At 37.7% G+C, this 19,893-nt stretch overlaps 1 pseudogene; it reads left to right on the top strand.

The window, feature by feature from the left end:
- The first annotated feature begins 2,747 nt into the window (after positions 1-2,747).
- LOC125088532 (40S ribosomal protein S15-like) lies at positions 2,748-18,656 on the top strand (annotated as a pseudogene).
- Positions 18,657-19,893: the final 1,237 nt, after the last annotated feature.

Raw genomic sequence — 19,893 nt, 5'->3', positions numbered from 1 at the left:
TGAATATAAATATACACTTAAGATCTGAACAATTAATATATGTGAAGTAGTCTCAATTAAAGTAAATAAATAGTAAGATATTAAGCCAGGGTCTGTCTCTTAACGACATATTGCCATAGTATTTTAAAATTTCCTTGGAGACCCATGAGTCCGATGCCCTTGTTCTGTGCTGTTTCTTGATACACAAAAAAAATGTGACCGAAGAGAACAGACATAACATACTGCGATAACTTGCTATCTTAGAGCTGCAGTATTTGGTTCCTCAATATCAATTGTGTAATTGGTAGATTTTTTTCTTATCTTCCAAGGAGATCTTTCCAAAATAAAAGCATCATCAAATTACCATCTCCTCATGACATTCAGTGTAACATTTGTGTTCCTTAGTATGACAGATATGACCGCCAAGCCTTCAGTCACAATTTCTGCTCAGCAGTTGCCCCATATTCTTCCACATTTCCCTTTTCTGATTTTATGTTTTACACTCCTCACCTTTTACAACTCAGATCTAGCAACATCTTTTTTGAAGGCTTCTATGGACACTTCTACACCCTAGTCTTTTACAAAGGCCTTCAATCTCAAGGATCCCAGAGTACCAATGACATCGTAGTGTTACGGAAAGTGTTAAAGTAATAGTTTATTCAATGTAGCATTGATATCTGATAGATACAAAATATTGATAACTATTTCTTTTTAATCATTACCAAGTACATACTCTGTTACTAACTTATGAAAGTATCTTTGGGGCGCCTGGGTGGCTCATTTGATTAAGCATCTGCCTTTGGCTCAGTTTATGATCTCAGGGTCCTGGGGTCGAGCCCCAAATTAGGCTGTCTGCTCAGCAAAGAGTCTGCTTCTTTCTCTCTCTCTTTAAAATAAATAAATACAATCTTTTTAAAAAGAATCCTCTAATTGTTCATCTATTACCACTGTAGACCTTAATTTTTATCAAAGATAAAGCTGTCTTTAGCAAGTTTGCAAAATATGAGTAAAAGTGATGATTAGTCACAAGGTAATACTTACAATGTTGTTTTATTTGTTTTGAAAATTCTCATATGTTTTTGGATGAGATTTTATATTTGAAGAAGCTTCTATACACAAACTGTATCTTGGTTCAGGTATAATACTTTGTATAATTTAAGGAACTTCTGATTATAAATCTTTTACCTCGATAAATAATGTATATTGGTTACAATTGCAGGCATAGTCTTTTCTCCAGGGATAGCAACAACTAATTTATTTAAGACAAAATATAAGTAGAAGGATATTGTTATTGCTGCTAGCATCCTTTTAAGAATTTTTTTTTTTTTTTTTTTTGCAATATGGTAAATGCTTCTTACATTTCTGAACCAGGTGTTGAGAATTTTATTCCCATGGAATCTGGGAGTCTGTTTATAGTGTATGTACATCAAGGTTCAAAATACTGCAATTCAGTTGCTTTGGAGAGGATGGAGCATGGTGATTAAGGATAAGGGCCTGGAGTAAGACAGCCTGGCTTTTAATCATAGCTCTCTGCTGAATGTTTGACCTTGGTGAGGTTACTTAATTTATGCTACAGTATGCCTGTGTATAAAATAATAATAATGCTAGTATCTGTCTTATAGCATCTTTATGGGTATTGAAGAAGCTTTTGTGGCTCTATACCACACACCACAGTGCTTCTCACACAGTAGGCACTCAGTAGGCCGTGATCATTATTTTTATTATATAATGATAATAATGGACTCCCTGTCATGCTTCTGAGACAGAGCCATATATCATCTGATCATTAGGAACCTGATAACTCCCAGACCACTGTCCCTTTCTATTTGACCCTTTTTAAAATTTCTTCTACCCCACTCCATTTACTTGGAATCCTTGCTTCTCTCAAGCCAGTGACATATGGGGCTATTTAAAATTTACAAGATTTTAGGGGTGCCTGGGTAGCTCAGTTGGTTAAGCTTTCAACTCTTGAACTCAGCTCACGTCTTGAATCTCAGGGTCATGAGTTCAAGCCCCATACTGGGCTTCACATTGGGCTTGGAGCCTACTTAAAAAATACACACACATACGTGTGTGTATCTAAAAAGAGTTTGGACTTCATATTCTTTTCAGGTCCCTGAGATTTTATAATGGAGAACAGGGAATGTAGATGCCCATAAATAAAGGCAAGATTTTTATGTTTTTTTTTAAATTATATTTTCTTATTTATAGCAGGAAAGACTTCCATGTAGAGACATTGAGACTTAAATAATTATAAGCATGTGCATACCGTTTTAGAAGAAGCCCAGATTTCTTCATGCATTTGCCTACAAGCTGTTTGTTTTCGTCTCTCTCTTCCAGCTGGAAGTCACTCATCATCCCTTTCATAAGGAATTGTCAGCACAAACAATGCAGATTACAAAATAAGAAAATCCAAAACAAGAACACATGCACAAACCTCCCAGGTAAAATGTTTCAAAACTAAATCTTGTCCTTTGTAGCTTTCTGTACCCAGAGAGTGATTTTTACCTGTGGTTCTGAAGCCTTCTGAATCTATGTCATGTGAAACACCGTTTGTGACAGAGCAGAACTCACTGGCATCATTTCTGGTCCCTCGAGACTGCCTCATGTATTTATCATTCAAAGCATTCACGGTGGGGAATATTATACCTGAACTAAGTTCCTTGACCACTAGAGCATATGAGCTGACATACAAAATGAGGAAATACAAAAACAAAAACCAAAGACTGAGTGAAAGAGTCTGTCATAAAGTCTTAAGTTTTTGGAGGATGCATGGAGCTCTAAAAATAAGATTATGGCTCTCGTCTCAAGAAGACTGTGCTAAATATGAGAATGAAACCAAGCAACAAGAATACCCAGAGAGGTATTGGATGAGGCTAGCTAGGCCTATAGGATGCACAGTAAAAGCTAATGTGATCCAGCTAGTATGCTAAAATCCAGTCAGTGATGACAGCTGATATGTATAGAACAGTTACTGTGTGCCAGGAGCCTTTTCATTTTATCCCAATTACACCCCAACAAGGAAGTTACAACTTGTATCTCTTCCTTGTAGATAGGGAAACTCATGCCCAACTCATGCTTAAGTAAGTGCCCAAGTTCACACAAATTCTACAGAATGGAGCCAAGCCATCTGTCCAGCTGTGTTGTCTGTAGAAGCTGCACTATTAATGGCTATACATTCTTTTTCACTGGGAGGAAGAAGAGAAAGTGGAGAGGAGAAAAGTGAGCCCGAGTTTATGTTCTCCATTTATCTAGCAGTTACATGTGAGGAGATATATATATCTCAAAAAGTATGGTATATATATATATATATATATATATATATATATATATATCACAAAAATCAACCTAACTCTCACCAACCAAATAGAGAACTTAAATTATGGAATAAAATTTTGTCAACACATAATTATATAAAAGCTGAGAATAGTTATGGAAGCATGAGAAGAAGCTGGCCACTGTCGTGCTGAATAGTAGGCCATGGAAGGATGGTGCAAAAGGGGTAATCTGTGCTTCTCACTTTTCTGGACCAGGTATTGGGAAAGAGGCCTTCAAAATTATGATCAGTATATATGACCAAGTGTATATTTCTCACTTTAAGAACAACTCTTTCTTCAGACAGAATTCCGTAGCTAGGGCAATTTCCCATTCCATGTACATTCATTCATAGCATCTTTACTCGTTTCACTTACTGTAGGTATCATTCCTTTGTGTAACTCTCTCATTAATTGCCTCCCAGATTAGACTTCTATTCTGTAAGAGTGGGGACTTCTTCAGTTGCTTTTAGCTCAACATTAAGTCTCCTGTATATTGATGCATAGTAACTGTACAGTAAGTATCCCTTCCATAGTTTAAAAGGACAAGTTTGATTTTCTGATTTCCAAGTGAAGAGCTTATTACAAAGAATTCTAGTACACTCTGTCTTATTTTCAATGATGAGGGAAGATGGTTGATGGGAAGGAGAAAGGCAAACCAGAAGAAAACTGACAGAAGAATGAAAAGAACAAAAAACAGAAACCCAACAGGAATGTTGGACTGAAGCCTTGAGCCATTGACTTAAAGGAATGAATGGCAATGTGTGATTCAGTCTGCCCTTTTATCAATTTCACATCTACCTGTTTGTCTCTCACAAATAGTGGTAAGACTGATGTCCAGTCCTGCTATTTTGACAATGATAACAGCTACTCAGCACATTGTCCATAAAATGTTTAAATTTGACTGTTAATTGATACTTACCTGGGTATATGTAAGCTTACAGATACTATATATAGACTATCACGCATATGAATGATTCTGAAACATAGCTCTTAGGAACTAGAGTTCTTATAACCCCAGTTCCATGGTGTGAAGATAGTGTAGTCCTTGTGCCCATGTCTTCTGGGCCTCTGTCAAGTGGGGATAACAAGTTAGTAGGGTAGAGGTGAGAATATAATTATCTTGTGTGTCTGTAGCACTAAAAATGAGCATGAGATGAGCGCTCAATAAGTGGTATAAGCTTCTCAAGTTACAGTGCTGATTGCTCTTCTGCTTTAAGATTGTTTTTGATATTATCGCTTTGGTTGTTAGTGTTTACTAGACCCACAACATCAGCTTTGAAATCAAGAAAATCAAAATTTAAATCTTTTAATCTCTTTCTGAGCTTGAATCTTAACATCTGTGAAATAAGAATGTTGACCTTACAAGATTGTTGTGAGAAATAAATGAGCTTTTGTATACGAACTAATTAGCTTGGTTCCTGTCACAATGGAAGCACACACACATTTTTATGTTTATATTTGTTTTTATATTCATAAAATATTTCATTAATGACAGTATATAGGTAGTATGTAAAATGAAGTATATTATTTTAAATAATATATTTTTGCTACATTCTTGGGCTTTTCTTTCCTCTGCAGTATTTTGGTTGTTCATTCTGCTTGTTTTCACGGGTGCCTAATGGGCATAATAACTATACAGGAAAACAAACAGACCTCAGAAACTACCCTTGATGTATATTTTATATTTGAGAATAGACATAAAAAAGAAAACTATTTTATTGTCTTCTGTCTGTCTGCTTCTGTCTCTATAGAGTCAAATACTATTCTTTTACAAAACAAAACATATCATTGAATGATTGTCCAAAACAAATGGCTTTTCTTGAACATTAATTGGGAACATTGCTGGCAAGAAAATTCCAACATCAAAATGGCCTACAGTCAGAGACATTTCTTTATTTGTTCCCCTGTTCAGCTGTTCAAAATATGGCCTGTCTGATGCATTTGTATAGAGTTTGTTATGAAAAATTTTTTTACAGTGAGCCACTGGCTCTTTAGGCAGAGGGATGTGGCCAATAAACAATATTCTATTGGCAGAGTATAAGTCAGTTCATATGACATGAACACCTACTATGAATTAAGCACAATGTTAACCCTTTAAACACCAAGTTTATGTGATTTGTGCATATAAGGAATTTTTAATACAGTGGAAGGGACTGGTACGGATAGAGACAATAAAGGCAGGGAGCTCAAGAATAAATAAATCGGTATTATACAATAAAAAAACACAATATTTCTTGGGGATAGGCAGTCTATTTCCAGAGAAGTTGACTTCTCAGCTGGACTTTGAATATATCGTTACTGTGTTTTAGGTGTACAAAGTGGAAGAAGGACATTGAATGGATGAGACATATGTATAAAAATTCAAGACCTACATGAAATGACATGCTAGATTTAAACAACTATAAATATTATCAGCTGCTCAATTTAGAGTGTTAGGGTAAGAAGAGAAATAGAAGGAATTAAGACTAAGATAAAAATTAGAACCTTGAAACATCTTTGTTTAAGATATGGTGACTTCAAGTCAAGGATAATATTTAAGCAAAAAAACCCCAACATTTGCATATGGATTTATTGTAGTTGTTGTTTCTTACAAAAAGTTATATATGTGTTTTTTTAAAACAGTTTTATTGAGCTTTCACATAAATAGAGAAAGCAACCCGAAAATTCATTTGGAGACCCAAAGGAATCTTGATAGCCAAAGCAACCTTAATCAAGAAGAACAAAGGTAGATACACCACTTTCTGACTTGAGATTATATTATAAAGCTACAGTAATCAAAACATCATGGTACTGGCATAAAGACAGATAAATAGACCCAATGGAACAGAATACAAAATCTAGAATAAACCTATGCATTTATAGTCAACTGATCCTCAACAAGTAAAACACACAATGCAGAATGGATAGTCTTTTCAACAAATGGTGTTAGGAAGACTAGACATCTATATGGAAAAAAATGAGATTGGACCTGTCTCAACATCACATACTACTTAAAGTGGATTAAAGGATTAAGCATAAGACCTGAAACTATAAAACTCCTAAGTGGGGAGGGGTGGGAAACAGGGAGAATCTTAACATTGGTTTTGGCAATAGTTTCTTGGATATGACATCGAAAGCACAGCACCAAAAGCAAAAAGAGACAAGTATAATTACAGTAAAGTAAAAAGCTACTGCAGAGAAAGAAAAGAACACAATGAAAAGACAGCCTATGGAATGGGAACAAATATTTGTAAACCACGTATCCAATAAGGAGTTAATATCCAAACAATATAAGGAATTCATCCAACTCAATACCAAAAATACAAATAATCTGATTAAAAATGGGCAAAGTACTTAGACACTTTCAAAACAAGAAAAGAAGTACAAAAATGGCTAGTGGTACAGGAAAAAGTGCTGAATATTTCTAATCATCAGGGAAATGAAAATAAAAACCACAGTGAGATAGCACTTCACATCTGTTCGGGTGACTATTATCAAAAAGACAATATTAGTGGTGGGGAGGATGTAGAGAAGAGGCTCTCTTGTACACTGCTCATGGGAATGTAGATGAGTATAGCCACTAAAGAAAACCATATGGGGATCCCTCAAAAAATAAAAAATAGAACTACATAGTATATGATCGAGTAATCCCACTTCTCAGTGCATATCCAAATGGAACTGAAATCAAGATGTAAAGAGGTGTTTGTACTCCCACATTCATTGAAACATTCTTCATAACAGCCAAGATGTGGAAATAACCTAAATGTCCTTTACCAGAAGAGGGATAAAGAAAATGTGGTATTCTATATACAATGGAATGTTATTCAGTCTTAAAAAGGAGGGCAGTACTGTATTTGTGATAACATGGATGGAGCTAGAGGGCATTAAGACGAAGTGAAATAAGTCAGAGAAAGACAAATATTGTATGATTCCTCTCGTAGGTAGAATGTTTAAAAAAACAAGCTCATAGAAACAGAGAACAGATTGATGTTGCCTAGGGCTTGGGAGAGGGGAGATGGGGTAATGTCGGCCCAAGGGTACAATCTGTTATTTGGGCAAGATTAAGTTCTAGAGATCTCATGTACAGCATATACAGCATGTAACAATAGTTAAGAATACTGTGTTGAAATCTGCCAAGAGGATAGATCTTAAATATCACACACAATCACACAAACACAGAAAACTATGGATATGTTAATTGATTTGATTATAGAGTTCCTTACATAATTGATACGTAAGTCATGCAGTTTTATTGGTGTTCAGATTTTTAGTTTTTGTTTTGTTCTTTTGCTTGTTTTCATTGAGCTGGGAATTAAAACTGCAGTTTTCTGACAGATTTCTTCCTGGTTTCTTGCATAGCTCTTTATCAAAAAAACCATCCTTAGTTTCTTTCTAAACTTTGTCTAATAGGGAAAAGCAGATTCATAGTACTGGTTAAAAACAAAGGCTTTGGAGTTGGGCTAATGTGGATTTTGTCACACACAGGTAAATTCACCTTCTAAAAGGGGAAGGGGTGTCTTAGTCCATTCAAGCTGCTAAGGAAAACTACCATAGACGGAATGTTAGGAACAACAGACCTTTTTTTTTGTTTTCCCCCCACAGTTCTGAAAGTTGGAAAATCCAAGATTAAGGTGCCAGCAGATTTGGCCTCTGGTGAGAGCTTCCTTCCTGGTTTGTAGAAGGCCATCTTTTCACTGTGCTCCTTCTGCATGGTGGAAGAAGTAAGGTAGCTCTCTGAGGTATCTTTTGCACGAGCACTTGTCCCATTTTTGAGTGCTCTGACCTCTTGACTTAATAACTTCCCAAAACCCCCACCTCTAAACCATATCATTTGGGGGTTAGGTTTCAACATCTGAATTTGGGGGGTGGGAGCATAAATGTTCAGTCTATTATAATGATAATAATTATCTCCTCCTTCTCCATGTCTAGATCTTTCTCATCACTCAGGTCTCATCTTCTCAGAGAAAACTACCTAACCTCTGTACATAATTACTCTCTGCCTCTCACCCTGAGTGGGCTTCATGGGCATGAGACCAGACCTCACATTTAGAAGGGATTCAGTGTTCTGTACTTGGGATTCAGTGTTCTGCATTTGCCAACTTGAAATTCCTATAAATGAAACCCAATGGGACAACAGAGCATATAACCAGGCTCAGAACTTCAGCTCACATATAGTATTGCCTCACAGCAATGCGCTGGGATGAGTTCCTGGCTGCCTGCCTCCCTGCCATGTGTTCCCTGGGCCCACCCAACCTCCTCTTCTCTCCTACCCATGATTGCATTCATTCTTTGCTCTGGCTAGGACGTGGGCATGGACAAAGCATGTCAGAGTTGGGCACGCTACCCTATGACTTCTTGGGTTAGGACATGATAGTAACCATTCTCACTCTAGGCTCCAGCACAAGGGTGTGTCTGGCAGGTGGTTGACCAAAAACTGCATCTCATCAGGGCGACGTGTTTTGCCTATCCCCAGTCCAGTTACCACATGTGTCTTGGCATGGAGGTTTCAAGATCTATAATGGGTAGTCATCTGTTGTTGGTTGCAGTGGAAGAAGCCTGCAGGAAAGGGATAAACCAGACCCCACTTCTCAGTATCCTGTACCTGGCTAGGGCACAGTATGTCAGTTCACTAGCTGGTGGATGGACACTCAGGCATCTGTGGCAGTCCTTCATGTGGCAGAGCGCATCAGTACCTCTAAGAGTCTGCCCTCACCCTCAAGTAGCCCTGTGTCTGGGAGCACTCTCTGAGCCCGTTCTATTCCTGCATGATTCTGTCTTCCTCCTTCCCATTTTCCTGAATCTGATGTGTGTTTGTCCTCTCTGGTGAGTTTGAGATACCCTCCAGAGATGAGCCATGAGATAAGAATTGAGTAATTTTCACACATGGAGTCAGGTGAAGTATAAAAAAATAGCAAGTAACAGGTATCGATCCAATATTAGAAATTATGGTTCCATTGAAGAAGACTCTACATCTGCTTTGTCAAATACCTTATATTGCTTAACCCATCAGAATGGTTGGTATAGATTAGGCATTCAAGAAATATGTATTGAATGGAAGAATGAATGAATGAATGACCAAACAAATGAACATAGGTTTGTGTAAGGATTAAATGACATAATGTATGTTAAAAAATTAGCATAGTGCCTGGCACGTGGGGCTCAAACTGGTGGGTGTGGACATAATAGTGATGATGGTAATGAAAGTGATGATGATGATGGTACTCCTCCACCTCATACAGCCTCTTTTCTATAAAATTACTTCTCTTAAAGTACAAATTAATCATTATTTTAAAGTATGACTTATTCTTTCCTTCTCTCATGCTCTGTGGCTTTTCTGCTATATTCTTCTACTGATGGAAATGATATACATCATTCCCTCTCATCCTATAACTTATTCTTAACATTTGTTTCCTCAACTTATAGTTCAAAAATTAGCTAAAATATTGCATACTTTAGGAGATCTGTCTGGACATTTCTGACTATGTCACACCCACCTGTCTATCCCTTATCCTATACCACTCCTTAGTACATATCAGTGTTGTGATTTATGTCTTTGTGATTTTTGTGTAGTTCTAATTATCTCTCACATTTGCTGTATGTTCTGCATGGATAGGATGTACTTTTTTTTTTTTTTTAAACAATAAGCTTTAATTTCTCATAGCTCTGGAGACTGGGAAGTCTAAGACCAGGTACAAGACTGAGGTCTGATGTGGACCAGCTTCCTTGTTCAGAGATGGCTGTTTGGAATCTCTTTTATAAGGGGACTAACCTCTTCATCAGGGCTTCTCCTTCATGATGTGATCAAAAAGGTCCCCTCCCCTAATACCATCACACTGGGGGTGAGGATTTCAATTTCTGAATTTTGGGATATAGGGCCTCCATTTTTCTTAATGTGATATCCCAACACAGTTCAGATCCTGGCACGTAGTTGCCGCTAACACACATTTATTACCTGAATTTTTTACTGAAGATGTTAATAAAAATAAAATGGTTGCAGCAAATGAAGATGGTGGGAGAGTAATGGAAAGAAGCATTATTCCAAGTAGTAGAAACATTTCTTGTCTCTTCATTCCCAATAGATTCTCTTTCTTGCTTCTTATTCAACCCCTTTTTGAATTCTTATTATTCCTATTCAAGTCTGTGTGTGTATTTACTTGTTTGTTCTTCATGTAGTTCCTTTCTCCCAAAGAGCCCCCCTGGTAGCTCTGACAAATCAAGAGAGGATATTTATTCTTTGAGCTTGCAGAGCTCTGCAATATAGCCTCAGGTAAAGTAGTTCAAAGAGCCCAGAAGGAAAGTAAAAAGAGCCAACCAAACACCTGACATGATGCCATCTTTCCCCTTCTTGTTTCCCCTTTTTGCTTTTCTGGTTCCTGCTAAGTTGCCTAAGTGAGAATTCACCCTCAAAAACGTGAAAAGACTTAGCCAAATTTCTATATATTTGGATGATATTCTAGAACAGGTGCTTTCAGGTTTATAGGTCTTAAAGTTTTTACAATATGAATGGAGCCTTCTTAAAGACAAAAAATGCAAAATCATAACTTCACATGTCTACGAAATACAGTATTTATTTAGAATGAGTAAACACATCAGACTGTAACCAAGAAGGATTACATATATAACACAATGCAAAAGAATAGCATATTTTAAAAATTAATTCCTTGAAACACTTCCATAATACTTTTGTTTCCTAAATTATTTGGTAGCATAATCTTATGAAAGTTTTTGATTATTTTCTCTTATAGAGTAAATAGAAAGTTAATTTCAATCTTCCTTAAAGGAAGTTTGATGGATTTTTATTTTTCTTGCATTGCCAAATACATTCTTGATGGAATAAAAAGTGTAGTGTGATTAGGCTACAAGGAGAAAAAAATCTTTTTTTTTTTTCTTAAAGTTACATGTGTGGGTTAGAAAAATGTTCTGTTGACAAGCTTTAAATTTCAGATATTTTATTTCTCTCTTGTATCACATAGTTCTGGTGCTGGGGACCAAAGCACATATTTCTATCATGATACTACACCCATCAGTGCAGTGCTATGGTCAGTGGGAGGGTAGGTAAACCTTTGGAAGTCCCTCCATTGAGACAACTAGCAAGAGCTATCATACACAAAGCAACTGAACCACATAAATATATTCTGTTAAATCCACATAGTACCTACCAGCAGAGTCTACAGGTATCTGGTTCCCAAAAATGTCCACAGGGTACCTCAATTCTAACCCAGGGGAGAAGTGAGACAAAGGACGTTTTGAGGAGGAAAGAAATGATGGTCTTGACTAAGGTTAAAATGTCTTACTTTGCAAACTTTCTAAAAACATGACCATGAGACCACAGTGCTGGGCTCACTATAGAGAACGGGCACCTGCAGATGAGAAGCTCTGAAATCGATCTTCATTCCCTTTTTGGTAAACGTATCTCTGCTTCCTACACAGACTTCTCTTGGCAAACATCATTTAGTTGTGCTGACCTTCTCTCCAGGCATTGAGATAATACTTTATCAGGGACATAGGAGGGGTTCAGTTGTCATGTTGCCCTTCAAAGGAGAGTTATTGAATCAAGGTACTGAGTTAGATCCTGAATGTACTAGATTCTCAACCATTCTGGAGGGAAAATACAAAGAATAACTGTTTTCATGCCACTCACTGAAAACTCTTATTGACACTATACTATGCACCAGACACTGCATCAAGTGCTTACATGCAGTACTTTACTAGCTGTTTATAATGTCCCTGTGAGGGGATCCATATGTAGTTTCACTGTATACGCAAGAATGCTGAAATAGACAAGTTAAGTAAACTGTCCCAAGGACAAGCTGGTGGAACTGGCAGTTTAACTATGGAGATCTGATTTTAGTACTGACATTCTTAGCCATTCTATTCTACTGCTTCATGGTTTTCCACCCATTCCTCAATACATGGAAAAGGAATCTACTTATCTCCCTGTGATGTAGAGAAGATAACCTAAGGTTTGGAATGAAACCAAGTCTAATTTGAGTCTCCTTAAAATACTATTAGTTGAATGAAGCTTTATTTAGTTGAATTAGTTGCCTTTTTGTTGATTTTTTTTTTTTTTTTTTTTTGCTTCTCATCTGTAGAATGACTATTTTCAAATACCTACTTTATGACACTTTTTTGAAGAATGATTGGGACAGTACATGAGACAACTTTCAGCTCATTGGTCAAGTTATGTGTTTGGACTTTAGATTCTTTACATGATAGCTATTTGGCCTTAAGCAACTCTGTTTCTTTTACCTGCACAATGGGATTGCATCATTTATTTCCACTGGTGAGAAGATAAAATGAATAACAAGAGGTCAGAGTGATACATCAGTTTTGACTTGCATAATGCAAAATGTGTGCTACAAAGATTTTCCACTGTCTTCTGTAGAAACCGTAATTTTTTTTCATATTTTCAATTGATAGCAGGTATGGCTATTAAGTTCATGAGCATAAGATGTTTGAAAAATTAAATAAGATTTGAGCCTATGTCCATCTATGAGGAGGGTGAGAAATAGGAGGTTTGGGTTTGTCTAATCAATCAAAACTGAATTCCTGATGGCACAAGTTGTTTTTGATTTTGACATTCTGTTCCAATAGCTGGTGACCATGGGACCTAGGTAAACCAGTAGGTCACTTCCGTTAGAGTTTTTATTTTGTCACAAAGAATCTGCCTAGAGTTCAGAAGAAAAATTTTAGAGAGTAGACAACAGAAGACATAAAGCACAGTTGTTTATGTACTAAATGTAACTGCATTTCAGACATCTTCTCCAGATTATGTTTCTTATTTATAATGAGGATGACATTTTCTTTGGTGTTCTTTAAAAATGTGGGCCGTAAACACTGAGGAAGAAGAGAGGCAATTCAGCCGTACACTCAAGTACATTTTATTCATCAGTTTTACATGTCTTTACTGGACCTCATTCATTCAGTTCACCTGTCTTCCCTGGACCACAATTTACTATGAAAGCCGTGTCTCTCCCTCCACTTTAATTTGGACCAAGCCCAAGTAAAACCATGAAAAAGGAAGATATAAAGAAAGGTGGACATGGTTTATTACACGGAGACTTGAAGCAAAATGACCTCTCAAATGTTTCCAGCTGAGGACATGACATTTTCAGAAGAGTCAAAAAAAATTACCAAGTCACCTTTTCCATTTTTCTACCCATTTACTGTTGGTATATTCATGCGTGGTTATAAGAAAAAGGCAGGATAAAGTCACACTAGGGAATAGTAATTCACTTTGGGTGAATTTCAGAGAGGACTAATGGGGAAGTTTCCAAAATGCCAGTGTACACAAGATATTGTTGTGGTAAGATTAATGAGCCAGGGGGAGACATACCCTTCAAGTAGCTGACAGTTGCCAAGTGCCCTGACATTTTACCATGTGGCCACAGTCTCTTAAACTCCTTCATATGCTGTACTCCACTGTAAGATCAGAAAGGCAAATGAGGACAAGAGCAGAAGTTCATTCTTCTTAAGAATTCACGTTTTTCCTACTCTAGCTTGTGGATCTCTAATTGCTCCTGCCAGTATCACTTGGCCTTCTTGCTGATCTGTAGTCAGCCAAGCTCCCTAGTAAAGATTTTCAGCTCTGTGAAAGTTTCCAAAACCACAGAGGCTCTGTATGTTTAATCACCTTTCTTGGGTTTAATATGGCTTCTGGGTTTCTCCCTCCTGTCCTCAAGTATTTAACCTGATTTAGTTTTTGTTTTTGTTTTCTGAAATTTACCTATCTGTCCTTTGATTATTCACTCATGTATCCTCTTTCCCTGCCATCCAAGCCTAGCATTAAACCACAATTCTGTCAGTTAGCTCTTCCTTCCTGTGGTCACCTAGACAGACATACACTTTAGCCTTTATTATTTTTTTAAGACATGTGATTAATAAGGGAGAGTAGAAGGACACCCACAAAATTGTGATGTGAGAAAGTCAATATTTCAGAATGCTATGAAGTTATCACAGTCATTATCCTCAGACTAACCTCTATAATAATGAATGGAAATTTCTTTTGATTCACATTCTTATATATGTTTTTTTTCCTGTGCTTTGTTCTGACCACACAGTTCTCTCACCTACTGTGGTATTCTAATAACCCTTAAAATGACTCTGTCTCCAGGAGTAAGCATGCAGCATAGCACAGGACAAGGTGCTTTCATATCCAGATGGCCAGTTTGCTTGACTGTTGAACACTGCAGCCCAGGTTACAGTTCACTTAGCACTCATCCTAGCTGAGGGGCTCTCACTTCCCTCTCTTTAGATCATTCTTCCCTAGATCTTGGGTCCTAACTTTTAGGATCTTAAAGCTGGTGATTGGGTAGATCAGCAACTGGATTATTGCTATGACCTAAGGCCCATGTCCCTTTCTCCTCCAGTTCTAGTGATGGGATGCCTGTCACTTCTCTCCCTTACTCATGCTAGTATCGCCCTCTGCTCTTACGGTCATTTCCAGCCCTCTGAGGTTTACACTCCCCAGAGCATTTCACCCATAGTATAGGAAGTTCCCTGTCATATCCCTGGAGCCATCCCTGTCTATGAAATCTCATTGCATGATTTGGTATCATGACCCCTTCCTATATGTCTCATTCCACTGCTTGTATAACATGCGGACTTGTCTGTAAACGTAGTTCTAGTTCAGATGTGGTCATGTTTGTCATTAGAGATAAAGTCCATTTTGATGCACAGGAGCATGTCTGGAATGGGGAAGTAAATACCTCTAAGGATCAGTTCTTGGGATCCTCCAACTGTTACTTGTTGGTCCCCTGTGCCCCAGACTTTCATAGATTACCACTAAGTATGTCTTCACCTGTAGGTTCTGTTTTGCTCTATGCCTCCATGAATGCCAGGACTGGAACAAGAGTAATCATAATTGGCATTTTTTTAATATTACCCGTGTCGGGCCTGATGCTAATGCTTTACAAACATTGTATCTTTTAATTCATCATAGATGAGAAAACTGAGGCTCAGAGGTTGATTTACCCAAGGTGTCAAGGTGATTAAGTGACAGAGCCGGCTTTCAAAACCAAATCTTTGTAATTCTTAAGGTCCTTGCTCTTAACCTTAATGTCAAAGCTGTATTAGAAAGGCTTGCCCTACTGCAATGAGGTCTTTAAGTAGAGACCTACTTATTTGAACCAAAGCGTAAAGGGCATGGGGGGAAAATCACTGTTGAATACCCATCACCTAAAGCAGTGCCTGGAACATTGCAAATGTTCCATACATATTTATTGAAAAATGAAATCTGTGGTAGTCTATGATTAGAATAGAACTGGAATCAAATCTGGGAAACTTCAAATCTGCCAGTTTTCTTTTAATCCCTTAACAATCAAGTGTAGTCTCTGGACCAGTTGGCATGGCTTCTGGCGGGGGGGAGTATGTTAAAATTGCAGACCCTTAGGCCTCACCCCAGAGGCAGAGAACCAACATCTGTGTTTTTTTACAAGTTCCCTGTAATGATTTGTAGGCAAATTTGGTTGGAACAGGACTGGCCCAATTTTAGTGTGAGTTCATTGAGGCAGAATGGCTCTGAAAGTCCCCTCACTCACAGATGAGATTTCTGTTATTTTCACTCTGGTGTTGGAGCAACCTCTCTAAGATAAAGACATTGCTTTCCACGACCAGTGCCCACTTACAGTCCTTTATAAATAAAGGTGAAGTTAGAAAGGATGGAGAGTTGTCTTCCTCTGATCGAAAATTAGAGTTCTGTACTTTGTGAGGTTTAGCTTAAGAACTAACCTGCAGTCTTCTGCTTCTGGCAGTGTTGGAGAGATATATCCTGACGAATGCTAAATGTGCATCAACAGGTGATTTGGCTGCCGAAGGTGTACTCCCTCTCCTCTGCCCCACCAGTACCACAATGGCATCATCCTATATAAGTGAGTGATTATGGTGTGTTGGGAAAAGAAAGAATTGGTGTAAAGAAACTTAGGCAGTTTTTTTTTTTTTAATGATTTGGAAACTTATGAAATCTTTCTCTGAGGCTGAAGTTCTTAAAAAATAATGAAAAGTAGAAAGCCATATAACAAATATTGTAATCTAATATTCTATTGTCCACACAGGCCCTTTCCTTGGAATCCTTATTTATATTACCTGAGAGTTTTAGAGAACAGTGGTAAGGATGTGCGGATATGGAAAGGGGTAATCTTTTCATTTACTTCCTTTTTTTTTTTTTTTAAAGATTGTATTTATTTATTTATTTATTTATTTGAGAGAGAAAGAGAATACAAGCAGGGGAAGCAGCAGGCAGAGGGAGAGGGAGAAGCAGACACCCCACTGAGCAAGGAGCTGGACATGGGGCTCCATCCCAGGATGGGGGCTCAGCCCCGAGACCTTGGGATCATAACCTAAGCCGAAAGCAGATGTTTTACCACCACCTGAGCCACCCAGGTGCCCCTCATTTACTTTCTAATTATGTAAGTCATGAGCTTACAAGAAACAATTACTTAAGTAAGCTGTGTTCTGTCTCCACACTTTTAAGAAAAAGTAAGTTCATTCAGAGTCATCAGTAGAACACACAAAGCTAGCCAGTGTGATTATGGTCTGAAACAAAAGTAGATACATTTTCTTATTTTAGTGCTCCATTGGTCATATCTGTTTTCTGATCCTTAAAATAATATTGTTAGACCTAAAATAGTATATTCAGTTCTGGTCGTGATCCTTAAAAATATGGACAAATTGGAATTTTTGCAGTGATGAGAAGTTAAGATGGTGAGGGGAAAATTGGGGAATGACAGAAAGAACTCAGTATATTTCACACGGAGGAGACATTCCAAGGAGAAAATGACTGCCTGGCATAAATATGGAATGAGTGATTAGAGGTCCTGTGAATGGCTCATGAAATAGAAAGACAGTCTGTGGTCGGAAGAAATTTGTCTGTAGTGGTTAGAACTACCCATGAAAGCCTGTTGCAATAGAAAATTTCTGTGAGGGACAAAACAAATTGGGAGCAAGCCTACCGTGATGCTGCAGAAAGGGTTGGTCAGGAATTGAATCTCATTTATCTTTGCATCAGGGGTTGCTATTCACTGGATGACCAGGAATTCAAACCAATTATTTTTTGCCTCAACTGACCCTTGTGTCTGACCCCAGTGTCAGTTCATCCCACAAATTTCAGAGATTACCAAAGAGAAGCTCATCCCTAAATTTTGCTAGTGGACTCAGGTTCTTTAATATTTCACCTTCCTTTTCTCTAGATTGCAGTGTTTCCCAAGTTCCATGATTATAGTACATTATGATTTTCATCGTATCTGCACAAAGTCTACTTAATTTCCTTTAAACTGACGTTTAGTGTAAATAAACGTATCTTTATAGGACACTTTACGTTATTCCACAGGAGAAATTAACAAGTGTTAATAGAGTGCTAAAGGCATGTTAACATGGAACACAGACTTCTTTATTAATGTAATAAGAAGGAATGGGGAAAGAAATAACTTCCTCAGCAATTCAATGACATTTGGTTCCAGTATCTGCCTACCATTTAAAATAATTTTGAGTCTTACCAAGCCTTTCGGTGATATGGTCAATGTCTAGGGTCTTATGCTTTTGATATCCATTGAGCTGAGATCTTTGGATTTAGGATCTAGTGCAGAAAAACTTTTGCTTTGATGTATATTCTGTAGTTTTTCCCTTTTATCTCAAACTTCTCTGGTATTATCCTCTACCTGTATTGGGCATCCATTTGCTTCATGCTCTTTATTGCAACATAGACATACCTCAGAGATAATACAGGTTTGGTTCCCGACCTCTCTAGTTAAGCAAATATGGTGATAAAGTGAGTGAGATGAATTTTTTAGTCTCCCAGTGCATATAAAATTTATAGTCACACTATACTGTGCAATAACATTTAAGTGTGCAATAGCATTCTGTCCAGAAAAACAATGTACATGACCTTACTTAAAAAAAAATACTCCTTTCCAAAGAGCTGACAAGATGGCAGAAGTAGAGCAGAAGAGCAGAAGAAGAAGCACACCTTCTGTGAGTTCACCTACCATGGTGTGGACCTTGAGCAACTGCTAGACGTGTCCTATGAGCAGTTGATGCAGCTGTTCTGTGCCCAACAGCAGCAGAGGCTGAACCGGGGTTTGCAGAGGAAGCAGCACTCACTGCTGGAGCACCTGGAGGAAGCCAAGAAGGAGGCTTCCCTGATGGAGAAGTCTGAGGTGTTGAAGACATGCCTGCAGGACACAATCATCCAGCCTGGGGGATAGGGGCAGCATGGTGGGCAGCATGGTGGGTGTCTGCAATGGCAAGACCTTCATCCAGGTGGAAATCAAGCCCGAGATGATTGGCCACTACCTGCGCGAGTTCTCTATCACTTATACATCTGAGAAGCATGACAGGCCCAGCATTGGGGCCACCCACTCCTCCCACTTCATTCCTCTCAAGTAGCCTATTCAGCCAATAAAGACACAGCTTTCTCTAAAAAGAAAAATTCTTTATTGATGAAAAGTGCTAACCATCATTGGAGCTTTCAGCATCTCCTAATCTTTTTGTTGATGGAGGCTCTTGCTCCTTATTGATGGCTGCTGTTTCATCAGGGTGGTGGTTGATGAAGTTTGGGGTGGCTGTAGCAATTTCTTTAAAAAGACAGCAGTGGAATTCGTCGCACTGATCAACTCTTCCTTTCATGAGTGATTTCTCTGTAACGTGATGCTGTTTGATAGCATTTTACCCACAGAAGAACTTGTTTCAAATTCGGAGTTAGTCCTCTCAAACCCTGCCACTGCTTTATCAACTAAATTATGGAATATTCTAAAACCATTGTTGTCATTTCAACAGTCTTCACAGCATCTTCACCAGGAGTGTATTCCATCTCAAACAAACAAACAAACAAACAAACAAAAACACTTTTTTGCTTATCCATGAGAAACAACCTTTCATCCTTTAAAGTTTTATCATAAGATTATAGCAATTCAGTTCCGTCTTCAGGCTCCACTTCTAATTCTGGTTCTCTTACTGTTTCCACCATATCTGCAGTCAGAACACGTACAACATTTACCAATTAAATTTGCCATTTTATAATGCATAGTTTTTGGTGCCTCCAGATAATTATAACAGTAATATCGTAGATCAGTGGCCACAGATTACCATAACAAATATATTAATAATGAATAAGTTTGAAATACTCTGAGAATTGCCAAAATGTGACACAAAGTGAGTAAATGCTATTTAAAAAATGATGCTGTTATACTTGCTCAGTGTAGGGTTGCCACAAACCTTTAATTTGTAAAAAATGCAGTATCTGTGAAACACAGTGAAGCAAAATGCAATGAAAGGAGGTATGCTTATATATGACCTGAAAGAGGACTCTTTTTTTCCCTTGAGTATTTCTATTATGAAATCCACTGACCTCTTAGTTTATCTGTGTAACAACTTTTATTTCCCAGAGTCCCCAGCATTTCATTGCTCATGAGCCCTAATGTTGATGATGAATCCTAAGATTCTACTTTTAATACATACTTGCTCTCTCTAGATAAACTCTGACTAGTTACCAGTAATAAAAAGGTTTGGTAAGAACGGTATTAAAGGTGAATCTGTTTTAATACATCCAGGAACAGAAACCTCATTGAAAATGTAAAATCCATTCCCACGTGAGCTTTGGTTTTGGAATTGTGTGCTGAGTGTG

The sequence above is a fragment of the Lutra lutra genome, chromosome 17, assembly GCF_902655055.1.
Source record: "Lutra lutra chromosome 17, mLutLut1.2, whole genome shotgun sequence".
In the NCBI taxonomy this organism is placed as follows: Eukaryota; Metazoa; Chordata; class Mammalia; order Carnivora; family Mustelidae; genus Lutra; species Lutra lutra.
The sequence above is the reverse complement of the archived record's forward strand: the minus strand, read 5'-3'. Positions and strand labels throughout refer to the sequence as shown.